Genomic DNA, 13,055 nt, shown 5'->3' on the forward strand with positions numbered 1-13,055 from the left:
ATTTTGTAAAAGAAAACCATTGAGATGGCTATTTTGTAAAAGAAAACTATTGAGATGGCTATCTGTCTGTCCGCCCTCAGATCTTAAAAACTACTAAGGCTAGAGGGCTGCAAACTGGTATGTTGATCATCCACCCTCCAATCATCAAACATACCAAATTGCAGCCCCCTAGCCTCAGTAGTTTTTATTTTATTTAAGGTTAAATTTAGCCATGATCGTGCTTTTGGCAACGATATCGGATATGCCACCCCCGGGCCGTGGTTAAAGTTTCATGGGCCGCGGCTCATACAGCGTTATACCGAGACCACCGAAAGATAGGCCTATTTACGGTGGCCTTGATTATACGCTATACAGAAAACTGCCACTATGGGGTTTATATCCAGTCGGAGATAAATGTCATGTAATTAATAAATATTAATTTATTAATAAATATTAATAAAAAATATTGATTAATTAGCAAACACTATTCATAGTATGGTAAGTATTTTGATTTAATTAACAAGACCAATTACTTAGCTAGTTAAAGGAAATATCTCCTTTCCGTCCTTAGAAGCTGACAAATTCAATTATATCTTCCAATCGAACATTTACTGGCACTGTAGAATTTTGGTTTATATAATTTCCTGTTCGTATATGTCTTGGTATATATTAATGCATACTCACACACACACACACACACACACACACACACACACACACACACACACACACATATATATATATATATACTTATATTATATATTATATATATATATATATATATATATATATATATATATATAGAGAGAGAGAGAGAGAGAGAGAGAGAGAGAGAGAGAGAGAGAGAGAGAGAGAGAGAGAAGAGAGAGAACCTAAACAGAGACGATACAAAATGTCCACAGAAACCCGGACTAAGGCGGATACTGTAACGTTCGAGTCAAACCAAAACAGCCTCAAAACCTCAATTAACATCCCATTCAGGTGTAGCGGACGTTTCTGCTCAACAGGTGACCGCTAATTAGCCTTGCTCAGTGACATCTGGCCTACATCCCGTTTTGGATCGTTCTCGTTAAATGTGAGCATGGCTTGAGTGAATAATAATAATAATAATAATAATAATAATAATAATAATAATAATAATAATAATATTGCATCACCAACACCGGAGCTGCACAATGGAACCCACAGATTTAATCTAAAACAAAATACCGCGTACTCGGAGGTATACAAAGTAGACCACCATCAACGGTGACTGTCAGTTCACGGAGAGTGGCAGCGTAAGAGCGAGCAATAATAATAATAATAATAATAATAATAATAATAATAATAGCATCGCCCACGGCAGAGCTGCGCAAAGGAATCCACAGATTTAATCTAAAACAAAATACCGCGTACTTGGAGATATACAAAGTAGACCACCATCAACGGTGACTGTCAGTTCACGTTTGAGTGGCGGCGAAAGAGCGACCGCCAGAATAGACTGAGATAATACTATGTAGCTTCGTTCAAATGTCTTTCAGGACCTGACAGTCATAAGAAGAGGAAAGCTCTTGTTATTACTGAAGATTAAGTTTCATTATGTTAGGTCAGCATGTCCTAAAAGATAAATGTTTTGGAGACGATGTACACAAGTATGTGCTTGGTCTTCAGTGTATGACATTTGTATCTATGCGTCATGTCTGTTACACTAGAGAACTGACAAGCATGCAAACGTAGCATCTGAAAAAGGATTCATCAGGAGCATGACGATTAATATAAAGACGACCTTATGGCCGTTTTCGTGTAGTAATTCACGAACGAAACAAATTAGCTTTCCCTAAAAGCAGCGAGGTCTCCTCGCATTTATTTTTATTTAGAAGGGCTTTTGCCTGCTGCGCATGAGTCGCTGTACCGAATACATAAATCTAGGCGTATGACTAATCATACTCTTCGTGCTCATTAGGACGTTAATACGTTCTATGACTTCTGATTGGGTGTGCAGCCTCATAACGCCTGATCTGATTCAGTTGGGAGGATTCCAGTCTTATGGGGATTGGTGTGTCGATAATTCAATCTCTCAGTCGTAATTTAGTCCTATGGTTCAAGAATGTACGTGCAAGTGGTGTTAAGCGTCATGTGGAAGGCCGTTCAAGCCTCTTTCTTTGTAATTCGTATTATCATTGCTCTGTGACCGTCGTTGTTATTCGTACATAATTATAATTACCAAAAGATGGAGACGAAAGAACTGGGTTTATCATTTCTGTATTACTTAGGCCGAGATCTACGTGGATCTTGGATTAAGCTAGTCTTGTGCTGGCACGTTCTCATGCTCTATAGTGCATCCCATACAAAAGGGGTAAGCGGTGTCTTTAATTCCGTAGTACTATTGTGCGGGGGACTCAATGGCAGGTACTGTATTATTATTACTATTATCTAGTCTCATAATTCGCGGAATATCACCTATGTTAGTGTTTAATTGTTGTAGCTGTTTGTTAGCTCGTTACAGCCAAATAAGAAGAAATAGGTTTTATTTTTTTTTTACTATTATCACTAATTGTAGCAGTAGTACTAAGACTTCTCTATATCTTCTTTTCCTTTACAAATACACTGGTTGAGTAAAAGTAATAACCTTTTACAATTCAACCTTCCGTTCATTTTTCTTTGAACTTGGTCACTGCAAGTAATGTGATATAGAGAAAACTACAGAATAAACTTAGCTAGCACTTGTCTTCCCTCTCAAGAGCGAAAAGGTTACACAAACCATAGGCCTAGCTTTCCTTTCTCAGTTGCGAGCAAGACCAGCTTTCATGATATCGAGAAAAATGAGGAAATCATGAACTCAAGATATAAGCGTTTTGTTCATTCCTCATACCAGCCACTGATGGATTTCCAAACTCTTTTATTCTCTAATCATTCAATCTTCCTGGGTTCAAAATACATGGCTGCCATCGCCTACGAAGTCCATAGACGCGTACTCTGCTCTAAAATGGAAGACTGCAGTATCTGCAAAAATACAACATTGAGAAAAATGGTAGATACTGCACTTTTTCCCGCATACTACTGATTTTGCGGATGCCGAATGGGACACCATAAATACACGTTGACAGCATTGACGAATCATTCTGAAACCGCAGTAACTTGTGTATTAGTGTTTCATGAGCCCAATAGGTGGCACATCTCAATTTCGAAAATCTTGCAGATACTGCGGTTTCCATTTTAGGGTACTACTAACTCTCGCCTATATCTACATTGACTATCTATTTATCTACCTATCTATCTCCGCCTTTTTCTTTAACTAGGCCAGATTGGGACTGCGCCAGTAAGTCTAATTCTATCAATAGTTACACAATAGGTACAATGGCAACGATGTCACAAGAGGAAAAGTACCTTACATAGAGCCAATCTCCCTCGCGTTGCAAATGCAGTAATTAGGAAGAGCGTCACGTACTAGAATGGAATCATTTTGACGCCATCCTTAAACGGGAGTTATAAGCACTGTAAAATATTAGGAAAAGCGCCTTATTTAAAATGAGGTCTTAATAGCCAAGTTTCACGAGAATTTCTGTTGGTGCCATTTCTCAGGGATGGTTTGGAGAGCGTTAGGAACTTGACTCTCTTTATAGCTGCATGGATGGATATATATATATATATATATATATATATATATATATATATATATATATATATCATAATATATATCACTAACAGGACCTCATTAAAACCAGATGGTATCTAGCGCAGATATTTATTCAGGGAAAATTTACAGCTTTCTGGGACTAACAGTTAGTCTAGAAACTGTGACTTTTCTTCAATGCTATCACCGCTAGATACCATCAGTTTTAATGAGTCCTGTTAGTAATATTAATGCACAGAACAACTGTGTAAGTGATAAAATTAATATATATATATATAATATATATATATATATATATATATATATATATATATATATATATATATATATATATATATATGCAAGAATATATACTCTAACTCTCTTTCTCTATCACACACACATGCACATACTGTCCATTCATACAGGAATCAAAGATTTACAACAAAAATCATGCAGTAAAGTTAAAACTTATTCTGCTCATTAAACTATGCATGAAAAATCACGGGACGCACAGGTGATGACACGAGTAAATAAAAAGATTGAATATTCTCCCAGCATGCAGGTGTGTGGAGCAGAACATGACGCTGTTGTTAAAGTCAGAGGTCGAACGTCAGATCCGGCGAGATTTCAATTCAGAAATCTTCTGGAAATGTCAAAAGGGAAAGCAGTGTAAAAATAGAAAGCAATATATACTGAAGTTAAAATTCCTAGAAATATCTAACAAAAATAAAAAGTAAACAATGCGCCGAAGTTTTCTGTACAGACGCTACAGCGTATAATCAAGGCCACCGAAAATAGATCTATATCTTTGGGTGTTCTCGGTGTAATGCTGTATGAGCCATGACCCCATGAAACTTTAACCACGGCCCAGTGGTGGCCTATCCTATCGTTGTCAGAAACACGATCATGGCTAACAACCTTAAATAAAATATAAACTACTGAGGCTAGAGGCTGCAATTTGGTATGTTTGATGACTGGAGTGTGGATGATCAACATACTAATTTGCAGCACTCTAGCCTCAATAATTTAAGATCTGAGGCGGACAGAAAAAGTGCGGACAGAATAAAGTGCGGACGGATAGACAATAACTGTGGTTTTCTTCTCAGAAAACTAAAAATATACTGAAGTTAAGATTCCCAGAAATATCTCAAAATAAGTCAAAACACATAAGAAAATCTTCAGAAATGCAGAGAAAGTTAACCATGTTAAAAATCGGCAAAGTCAGAGATTATCTAATCTTGGAGCAAAATATGACAGGTGTTTCGTCCTCGACGAAGAACACATGTGATGTACTGATGACGTCCATTAGAGAATTTCGTCGGTAATACTTATAGCTAGCTTTCAGACGCGGGAATATTTTCGAAGCAATTTAAAGTGTTAAAGCTTTTTCACCACCAACACAATTTCACCTCTTTCGTATCGCAGTAAGAATGACTTTTCATTCCTGTTACGGGTAAGGAAGTCGTATTTTCTCGCATTATCTTTCAGGAAATCTTAAATAGGGAATAGCAAAGAAAATTGTTGAAATTTCACGCGCTATAGCTATATTATTTATTACTTAATTTATCATAAAAAGTATTATTAAGTAATAATTTATACTATAAATTATTACTTAATTTATACTAAAAAGAACATCTTGATAATACGTCCGCGTGACAAAATTCAGTCTTGCACAGTCACCTGCAATCTGGTTCCAGCGAAGCCTTCAAGACAGTATCACAAGACGAGGAACAATTTAGCAGAATGAAACACGATTCAGCTTAATATGACGACCGCAATAAATGACACGTAATCCAAAACATGAAATTCAAATGATAAACGGATCAAATTTTTCATTAGTCTGCAATGACGTCTTCACTGTATCGCAAGAACTGAAAGACTGTCGAGCCGTTTTTCTAACAAAGACTGATTGATCCACGCATGTTACCCACGGGAGAAAACAGAAAACCTGTACTAAATGAACTGGCAAGAGCCTGGGAAGCGCAGTTTACCTTTAAATGCAACACAAAGTGATTGAGTATGAGCTGGCATAGTTGATTCGGAGGACCGGTACTGAAAGAGAATGGAGGCGATCCTGCGGAAGTACGCTCTGGACACAGGGTTCTTTGTCGGAAACAAGTTACTGTCAAAGAAGAAAGTTCGTAGGCATGCCAAAGAAAAGAGCGAGGCAAAGAGTTTCTCAGGTCATGTGTTAGTAGAGAATCGATGAATATAATGTAGGGTGGCCGGAGGTCCATCTGATCAGTACCTGATTGAAATTAAAGTAAAAATATCAGGCAGTTTCTGTGTTGTGGAGGGCTGGTTAAGAATATAGCTATGAATAATAATAAAGGCAAATGGGTTTGATAAGCAAAGAAGTAAGGAAACCAAAAAAAGAAGATGGATGAAAAATAGAATGAGCATGCAAAATTCAAGGTTGAGGTCACTGGGTCATCAGGGAGATTTTCGGTATAGAGAGTTTAAGAAGATTAAAAAAAAAACCATGGTGGATAATGTGATTGGCAGCAGTGAAATTAGTGGTTTTTCGTCTGAAGTACAATTGCTGGGCAGAGGAGAATTTTGTGTAACCATTAGTATATAAAAAATGAGTAATGTAGTCAAAGACCAAGAGATGAAGTTTAATGAAGAATTTGAAGCAGAGAATCGTTTTAATGTATGGATGGAGTGAGTATTCTGAAGAAGTGTAGATTGTGCAGGATAGAAGAGCTCTAGGCAGATGTCAATGATGCAAGTGGTAAAAATTCTTCTAAATTTTCGAAGGCATATAGAAGCAACTGTTGAGGATGTAAGGAGTGCGGTATAATTGTGAAAGAATGGAAATGCATCAGAGGTTGAGGAGGTATCAAGAAATGGTGGCGAGTGCTTAAATAAGTGAATGACCGAGATGTGTATGGTACCCCTGCAATGATGGATAAGTTCCATAAGAATGAGTAAGATGATTATTTGTTTCCTGGAATATGAGTAAAAGTGACAGAGATAATAATAAGTATTGAAAGGTGTATGAATTGAATTGAATATAGAATCTAGGCCAAAGTCCAAGCACTGGGACCTATGAGGCCATTCAGCGCCTAAATGGAAATTGACAGTAAATAGTTTGAAAGGTGCAACAGGAGGAAAACCTCGCAGCTGAACTATGAATCTATTGTTAGAAGAGGGTGGAATGTAAGATGGGAGAGAGAATATGAAAGGAGGTAGAGTAAAAGGAACGGAAGGGGTTGCAGCTAGGGGCCTCAGGAAGGCACGCTGCAAAGAACCTTAAGTAATGCCTACAGTGCACCGCATGAGGTGCACTGATGGCACTAACCCCCTACTGGGTAAAAGGGGTATGTACTTATAAACTGTATATAAAATAAAAACTCGGGTGATGGCAACGGGTTTCTTTGTGCTTGCTTAAGTTGTTTTGATCTTGAAATTTTTTCAGTTTAAAAAATTTTACTCTCTCTCTCTCTCTCTCTCTCTCTCTATACATATATATATATATATATATATATATATATATATATATATATATATATATATATATATATATATATATATATACATGCTGTTTTTCCATCTCCCTCTGAGAACACACTCATGAAATGTACGCCTACAGGTCTAGCAAATTTATCAAAAGCAACCAGTCGAATTTAGTGATTTCTTCAATTCTCTTCTGTACGCGTAGCAACCAAGCATTTCATGGAGGAAGCTAAACAATTAGGAACATTGAAGTTATAAGTCAAAAGGCTGACCCACTGTGCGGATCGATTGCGGTGACATTCTGCTTCGCTATTAAATCATCACTACCCCTGTTGCTCTCATTACCATTGCAAATGGTGCTAATTGCGATGACCATTACGTTTATTGATTGACCTTCTTATGCCAAATGTTGTTTAGATTAGTACAGAATAGAATATTGAATTTTGGCCAAAGGTCAAGCATTGGGACCTGTGAGGTCATTCAGCGCTGATAAGGAAATTGAGAATAGAAAGGTTAGAAAAGGTTTAACAGGATAAAACCTCTCAGTTACTCTATGAAACAATTATTAGGAGAGGGTGGACAGCAAGACGGAAGAGAGAGAATATGAACGGAGGTACAGTGAAAGGGATGAAAGGGGTTGCAGCTAGGGGCCGAAGGGACGCTGCAAAGAACCTTGAGTGATGCCTACAGTGCATCGCATGATGTGCACTGATGGCGTTACCCCTCTACGGGGGGATAATATGGTTTAGTGTGCTACTTGAAACCACCTTAGTCGAATATATTGAAGAAGTGACGAAGGAAGAAACGAAAGAACTCTTGACCTTTTGAGCTCATTGTCGTAAAAAAAAAAAAAAAAGTAATCAATGAAACTGAGGACACGGGATACAAGAGATGAACCAAGTCTTTGACTGGATCTTTACGTGTTTTTTTTTTTTAATAAAACCTCAAAAAAAGAGTTTTTCATGGAAAAAAAAAGAAATTACGAATTAAAATGCAGATAGGCTAAAATAATCAAGCCATAGTTAAGATTCTAAGGGCCTATAAAAAAACAGAAGAAAAATGTAAAATTTAATAACCAACGTTTGCTTCTTGAGGTTTTTTTTATATAAAAAACAACAGATAACAAAAGATATGTAATGGAAAATTAGATAATAATACATGACGATAATAAAAAATGATCATATATATATTATATCTGTATATATTATATATAATATTATGTATATATTATACATATGCATTTATTATATATATATATATATTCAACATATACAGTATATATATATATATATATATATATATATATATATATATATATATATATAATTATTAAGCTGTCTTTGAATAGCCGAGACCTAGACCGCGCTCATCATGGCCTGGAACGCAGAGATAAAAGTACATGACAGGTACGTGTCAAGGTCCCACTTCATGAAATGATTTTCTGAATGTTATAATCTGTCTTGACCTACATAAGTTATTCATGGAAAATCTCATCCGAAAAAAAGTAATAAATAAATAAACGTAATATCAAAAGACCAACGCGCGTGAATACGAGGGCTGATTGCATTGAAAATCTGTTGAATTGAACTGAATATAGAATTTAGGCCAATGGCTAAGCACTGGGACCTATGAAGACATTCAGCGCTGAAACGGAAATTGACAGGAAGAAGGTTTGAAAGGTGAAACAGGAGGAAAACCTCGCAGTTGTTAGAGAGGGTGGAAAGTCAGGTGGAAGAAAGAGAATCTGGAAGGAGGTTCAGTAAAAGAAACGAAAGGATTTGCAGCTATGGGCCGAAGGCACGCTGCAAAGAACCTTGAGTAATGCCTACAGTGCACCCCCTTCTGCAATATCGATTCTTCTTGAGTAGCAAAGCAAATGGATTGAAAAACCCCCAAAAGGGTAGAGTCTCTCCTCAGATATCGATTAATTTAACGGCTTTTTTTCCGGCCTGATTTGGCGCTAATGAGAATTTATGATATAGCTATTTGGGTGACTCGAATTAGCAGGTTTTTCAGATTTTAGCTACGAGCAATTCTTCGTGGACAAACTTTGGTTCAAAGTTATGTAAATATGAAATGCTGACGTGTGTATATATATATATATATATATATATATATATATATATATATATATATATATATATATATATATATATATATATACATACACACATACATACCAATATATATAAACAAATATTTTTATACTGTGTACGTATGTACATATATACATATATGTATAGATACACTTTTGTATGGTTGCCTGGTTTTCATGTCTAAAACTAATTGTAAACCCTAAACTACTTTTTAAAGAAAAAAGGTCTAATAAACCAAAGTGGTTAAACGAATCTCTTCAAAAGAAGAAAAAGAAACTTCCTGTCACAGTATTCCTTGCACGTCATGGGGTCATAGGTCAGGTCAACGGGCCGGGTGGTTAAAAGGAAACACGTAAAGCGGTCACGTCTGATCGTTGTGTTTTCCCGTTGATTTTCTATTGTCCACGAGACCTATTGTTTAACTTCACCTTGAAGCATGGTATTAAGAATTAACTTCAATGTAAAATCTATTTCTTAATTTCTTTTCGATATATGACGATGAAAAATAAAATATATATTTTTTTACAGTCCTTAGGAAAAGTGTTTATTTTTAATCGAATTTCTTGCAACGTATCAAAGTTATTTTCCAAACCGGATCCGACAATACTCGTAACATTCTCAACCATTAAGCCTAGCTCTTGTCAACTCCATCCAAGCAAATACAATAAAAGGGAACAGAATTTACAAGAAGCATATGACTAAATAAGAACAAAAATATTTACAAAATGACCCCCAAATCACCTGTTCAGTATTGTGCTACAAGAACTTACCTTTTCATTAAGGGATCCAGAAAGAGAAGTGTAATGTCCCCGGATGATTGTACGCTCGAAACTTCTGGGATACTTTTCTGTTTAACTACATATTCACACAGTCACAAACAGAATGCAGGAGATGCTATTTACAATTATTTCTCAGCGATGAAAGTCAACATATGATGTTTACATTCGCAGCGGAAGGTACCGAGAAGTCGACTCGCTCAGCGTAACGGTAACGGGACACCTGAGACCTGATAAACCCGTACACGTCAACAAACTGCACGGATCTGGACGGAGGCGGGAAATGTCGATCTATGCCGGTTACGACAATTGCTCTCCGACTTTTCTTTTTCTCAATTAACCCAATTTTATATTCAATGAGGAACGTGTGTTTCTCGTTATAAGGTTTTTATTTTCATACTACGAGCAAACAGCTGGAATTATTTATTCAAATGCGAAGGTATATCAAACTTCGTGCGTCCGCCAGCCAACACTAAGGTGCAGCCTCGGCAATAAATAAGATAAAGGAATAAAAAAGTAAATGTTCATCGCAGTTTAAGATGTTCACGTTACCTTAATTGATACAAGGAATTTGTTCTTTGCAAGTGTTTTTCTTGCCTTGAGTCTTGTTATGGAGCTTGATGGAGCAATTAATAAATTGCGCACTTTTCAACAGAATCTGTTAAAAGATAACAAATCTGCCATTACAGAGTACTTATGACGGGAAAGATGAAAATCAGGCAGAAAAGAATTCGTGCCTTATAAAAAATCGTAGTGTATCAGACATGCATGCGCATACGGTGTATGAGTTCAAACAGTCATACCTGCAATTGTTATTAGACTTAACCTCTCATACTTTTACTGTACACGTTTACACATTACTCAGGCTTTTGCGCCTCCTGAAATTAAGAGCCACCTATTTTCCTCCTGTTTGCGTCACTGTTTAAACCAGCAGCTCCTTGGTGTTCTTGGGTCGCTACAATGCTCTCTTGCAGTCACTGCACAAGACGAAACCACCACGTACATACATATCCACGCTCTTCCTAAGAAGTTATTTGTAACTACTTCTCATCAAGTCAGCAGTTTTACGATTAATGTATTCAGACATTCATGTCAACAGTTTCAACTTTTTTCCCCTTCTTATTTATACAAACTCAGCATCCGCAAAAATGCGCGCTCAAGTTTTCTCCAGAGAAGTTCTGAACTGGCATTTCAAAATTCAAAAACAGCCGTCAGTACTCAGTTTTGCATCATCCGTCGGTGAACGACGGCGACTCGAAACTTGAGTAACCCTCCAGCAAGTAAGGAATTCCGTACTGAATGCGCTTTCCTCCCATACTCCATTTGGCCATTCGCTCTAATTAAAGAGCAGAGACTATATAAGTTAAATCCTAATTGCGTCTCCAGTATCGTATTTACCAAGGTGGAATTAGGTAAGGTAAGTTACGAAGAGGTCCCATTTTCAGTTTCACTGTGCATGGCGTCATTCAGTACCTATCCGCTCAGCTAGCGAGCCATTATCTTCAGTCTCGCAAGCAACAGTTGTTGAAGTAGGGTTCGTTACGTGACTACCATGGTAATATGCCGTTGTTGATGTTACTCTGACTCGCAAAAGAACAATAAAATTCACTCCTAACGCTTCATCAGGATCCCAAACCATGTAGGAAGTGGGTGAATACAATATGAGGAAGCAGTGATAGTATCAGCCGCGAAAACGCAAGAGCATGTTCCGTTCTTTGCCAGCCCAACGATTTTGCAAGGAACCTCAGGCATGAGTTACTTAATTGCTGCTGCACAAATGCAAGCAAACTAGAAGAAAATTCCATATTGAACCAGCATCTGCCAATATCTGTCTGTTAGTACTACTGTAGATTCAGGTATCTGTAACATCATTTTGGTATCTTTAGTTTTGTTTACCCGTTACCTGTAGCATTTTGCTTAATTGGATGAACCATTAGGCTCATATGGATGCATCTGTCTGTTGATTAATGGATGCATCAATCTGTTGAAGAGTATAAATAAAATATTCGACTAACAAGTCAAGAAGACCATGTGCGAAATGTTACGATTGGGAGTAGGCCTAAGTGTTCGTTAAGATTAACTGCAAAGGGGAGAAGGCTAGTAAACTCGTATGTGAGTGAGTGAGAGCGATTGCAAAATTCTGTTTAAATTTCTTTTCATGGGTATGAAATGGGTCTATTCTTTGCGGCTGGTGGGTAAGAAAGGGGAAAAATGAATTTCAACATGTAAGAGACAAAAATAATTCACAAAAAAGTTTTGCATGCATATGAATAGGCCTAAGATTTTCAATGAGCGAAGGTCAAATGATTGTCAACATATGAGGGAAGAGAGAAAGAGAGAAATAAGCCTACTGTTTCTTATGCTCAGGAAAGGAAAAATGATTGCTAACATATACAGGCTACACACACACACACACACACACACACACACACACACACACACACACATATATATATATATATATATATATATATATATATGGATGGTATACAAAGTAGGGAGACAGGGATATTCAATGTCGCTTGGGGGTCGTCCAGGGGGAGCAAAGGCCCCCGCCCAGGATAGGACATGGCTCCCTAAGTTAGGTTAGGAAGGTAAGGTTAGGTTAGGTCAGGACACGGCATTCTTAGAAAGGTTAGGATTTCTCATGCCTACCCATCACCTTCTCTGCATCTGCTACACACACATATATATATATATATATATATATATATATATATATATATATATATATATATATATATATTAATAATCTTTACAAAGTTACCAATCAGCCATCATGGTGGAGGTAGTCTGGTATCGATTCTAAATGCAGTGCCTGAATTCGACAGGTATAGTACACCAGAATCGATATCTACTTATATCTTTCTTGATACCCAAGTGGCCAAAATCACTGTCTATAAACCAGACCATGGCTCGAATCCTGGCCTGCACAGAAGCGCCATTAATTATAAATCCCCCTAAGTGTAAGTTATTCCTAAGGTTTAGCTAATTCAGTATTAAAGGATATTTGATGCTTACCATTGTTGTAATTACAAAAAAGCCACACGTGTATAAGTGATAGAAATATATATATATATATATATATATATATATATATATATATATATATATATATATATATATATATGTTATGTATAATATATAGAG

The 13,055-nt window shown here is 36.8% G+C and overlaps 1 protein-coding gene across 3 annotated transcripts in view; it reads right to left on the reverse strand.

Annotated features, from left to right (window-relative positions):
• LOC136844329 (cationic amino acid transporter 4) overlaps positions 1–13,055 on the reverse strand; it is an 87,614-nt gene that overhangs the window by 26,823 nt on the left and 47,736 nt on the right. Inside the window, exon 1 of one of the 3 annotated variants that reach the window (XM_067113312.1) lies at positions 9,900–10,174. The exons of 1 other annotated variant lie outside the window; for it this stretch is intronic. The gene's annotated coding sequence lies outside the window, so the exon portion shown is untranslated. Of the gene's footprint in view, positions 1–9,899; positions 10,175–13,055 lie in introns of those variants that run through there. One more of the 3 variants, XM_067113309.1, reaches the window with a different exon arrangement.

This window comes from Macrobrachium rosenbergii, chromosome 12 (assembly GCF_040412425.1).
Source record: "Macrobrachium rosenbergii isolate ZJJX-2024 chromosome 12, ASM4041242v1, whole genome shotgun sequence".
In the NCBI taxonomy this organism is placed as follows: Eukaryota; Metazoa; Arthropoda; class Malacostraca; order Decapoda; family Palaemonidae; genus Macrobrachium; species Macrobrachium rosenbergii.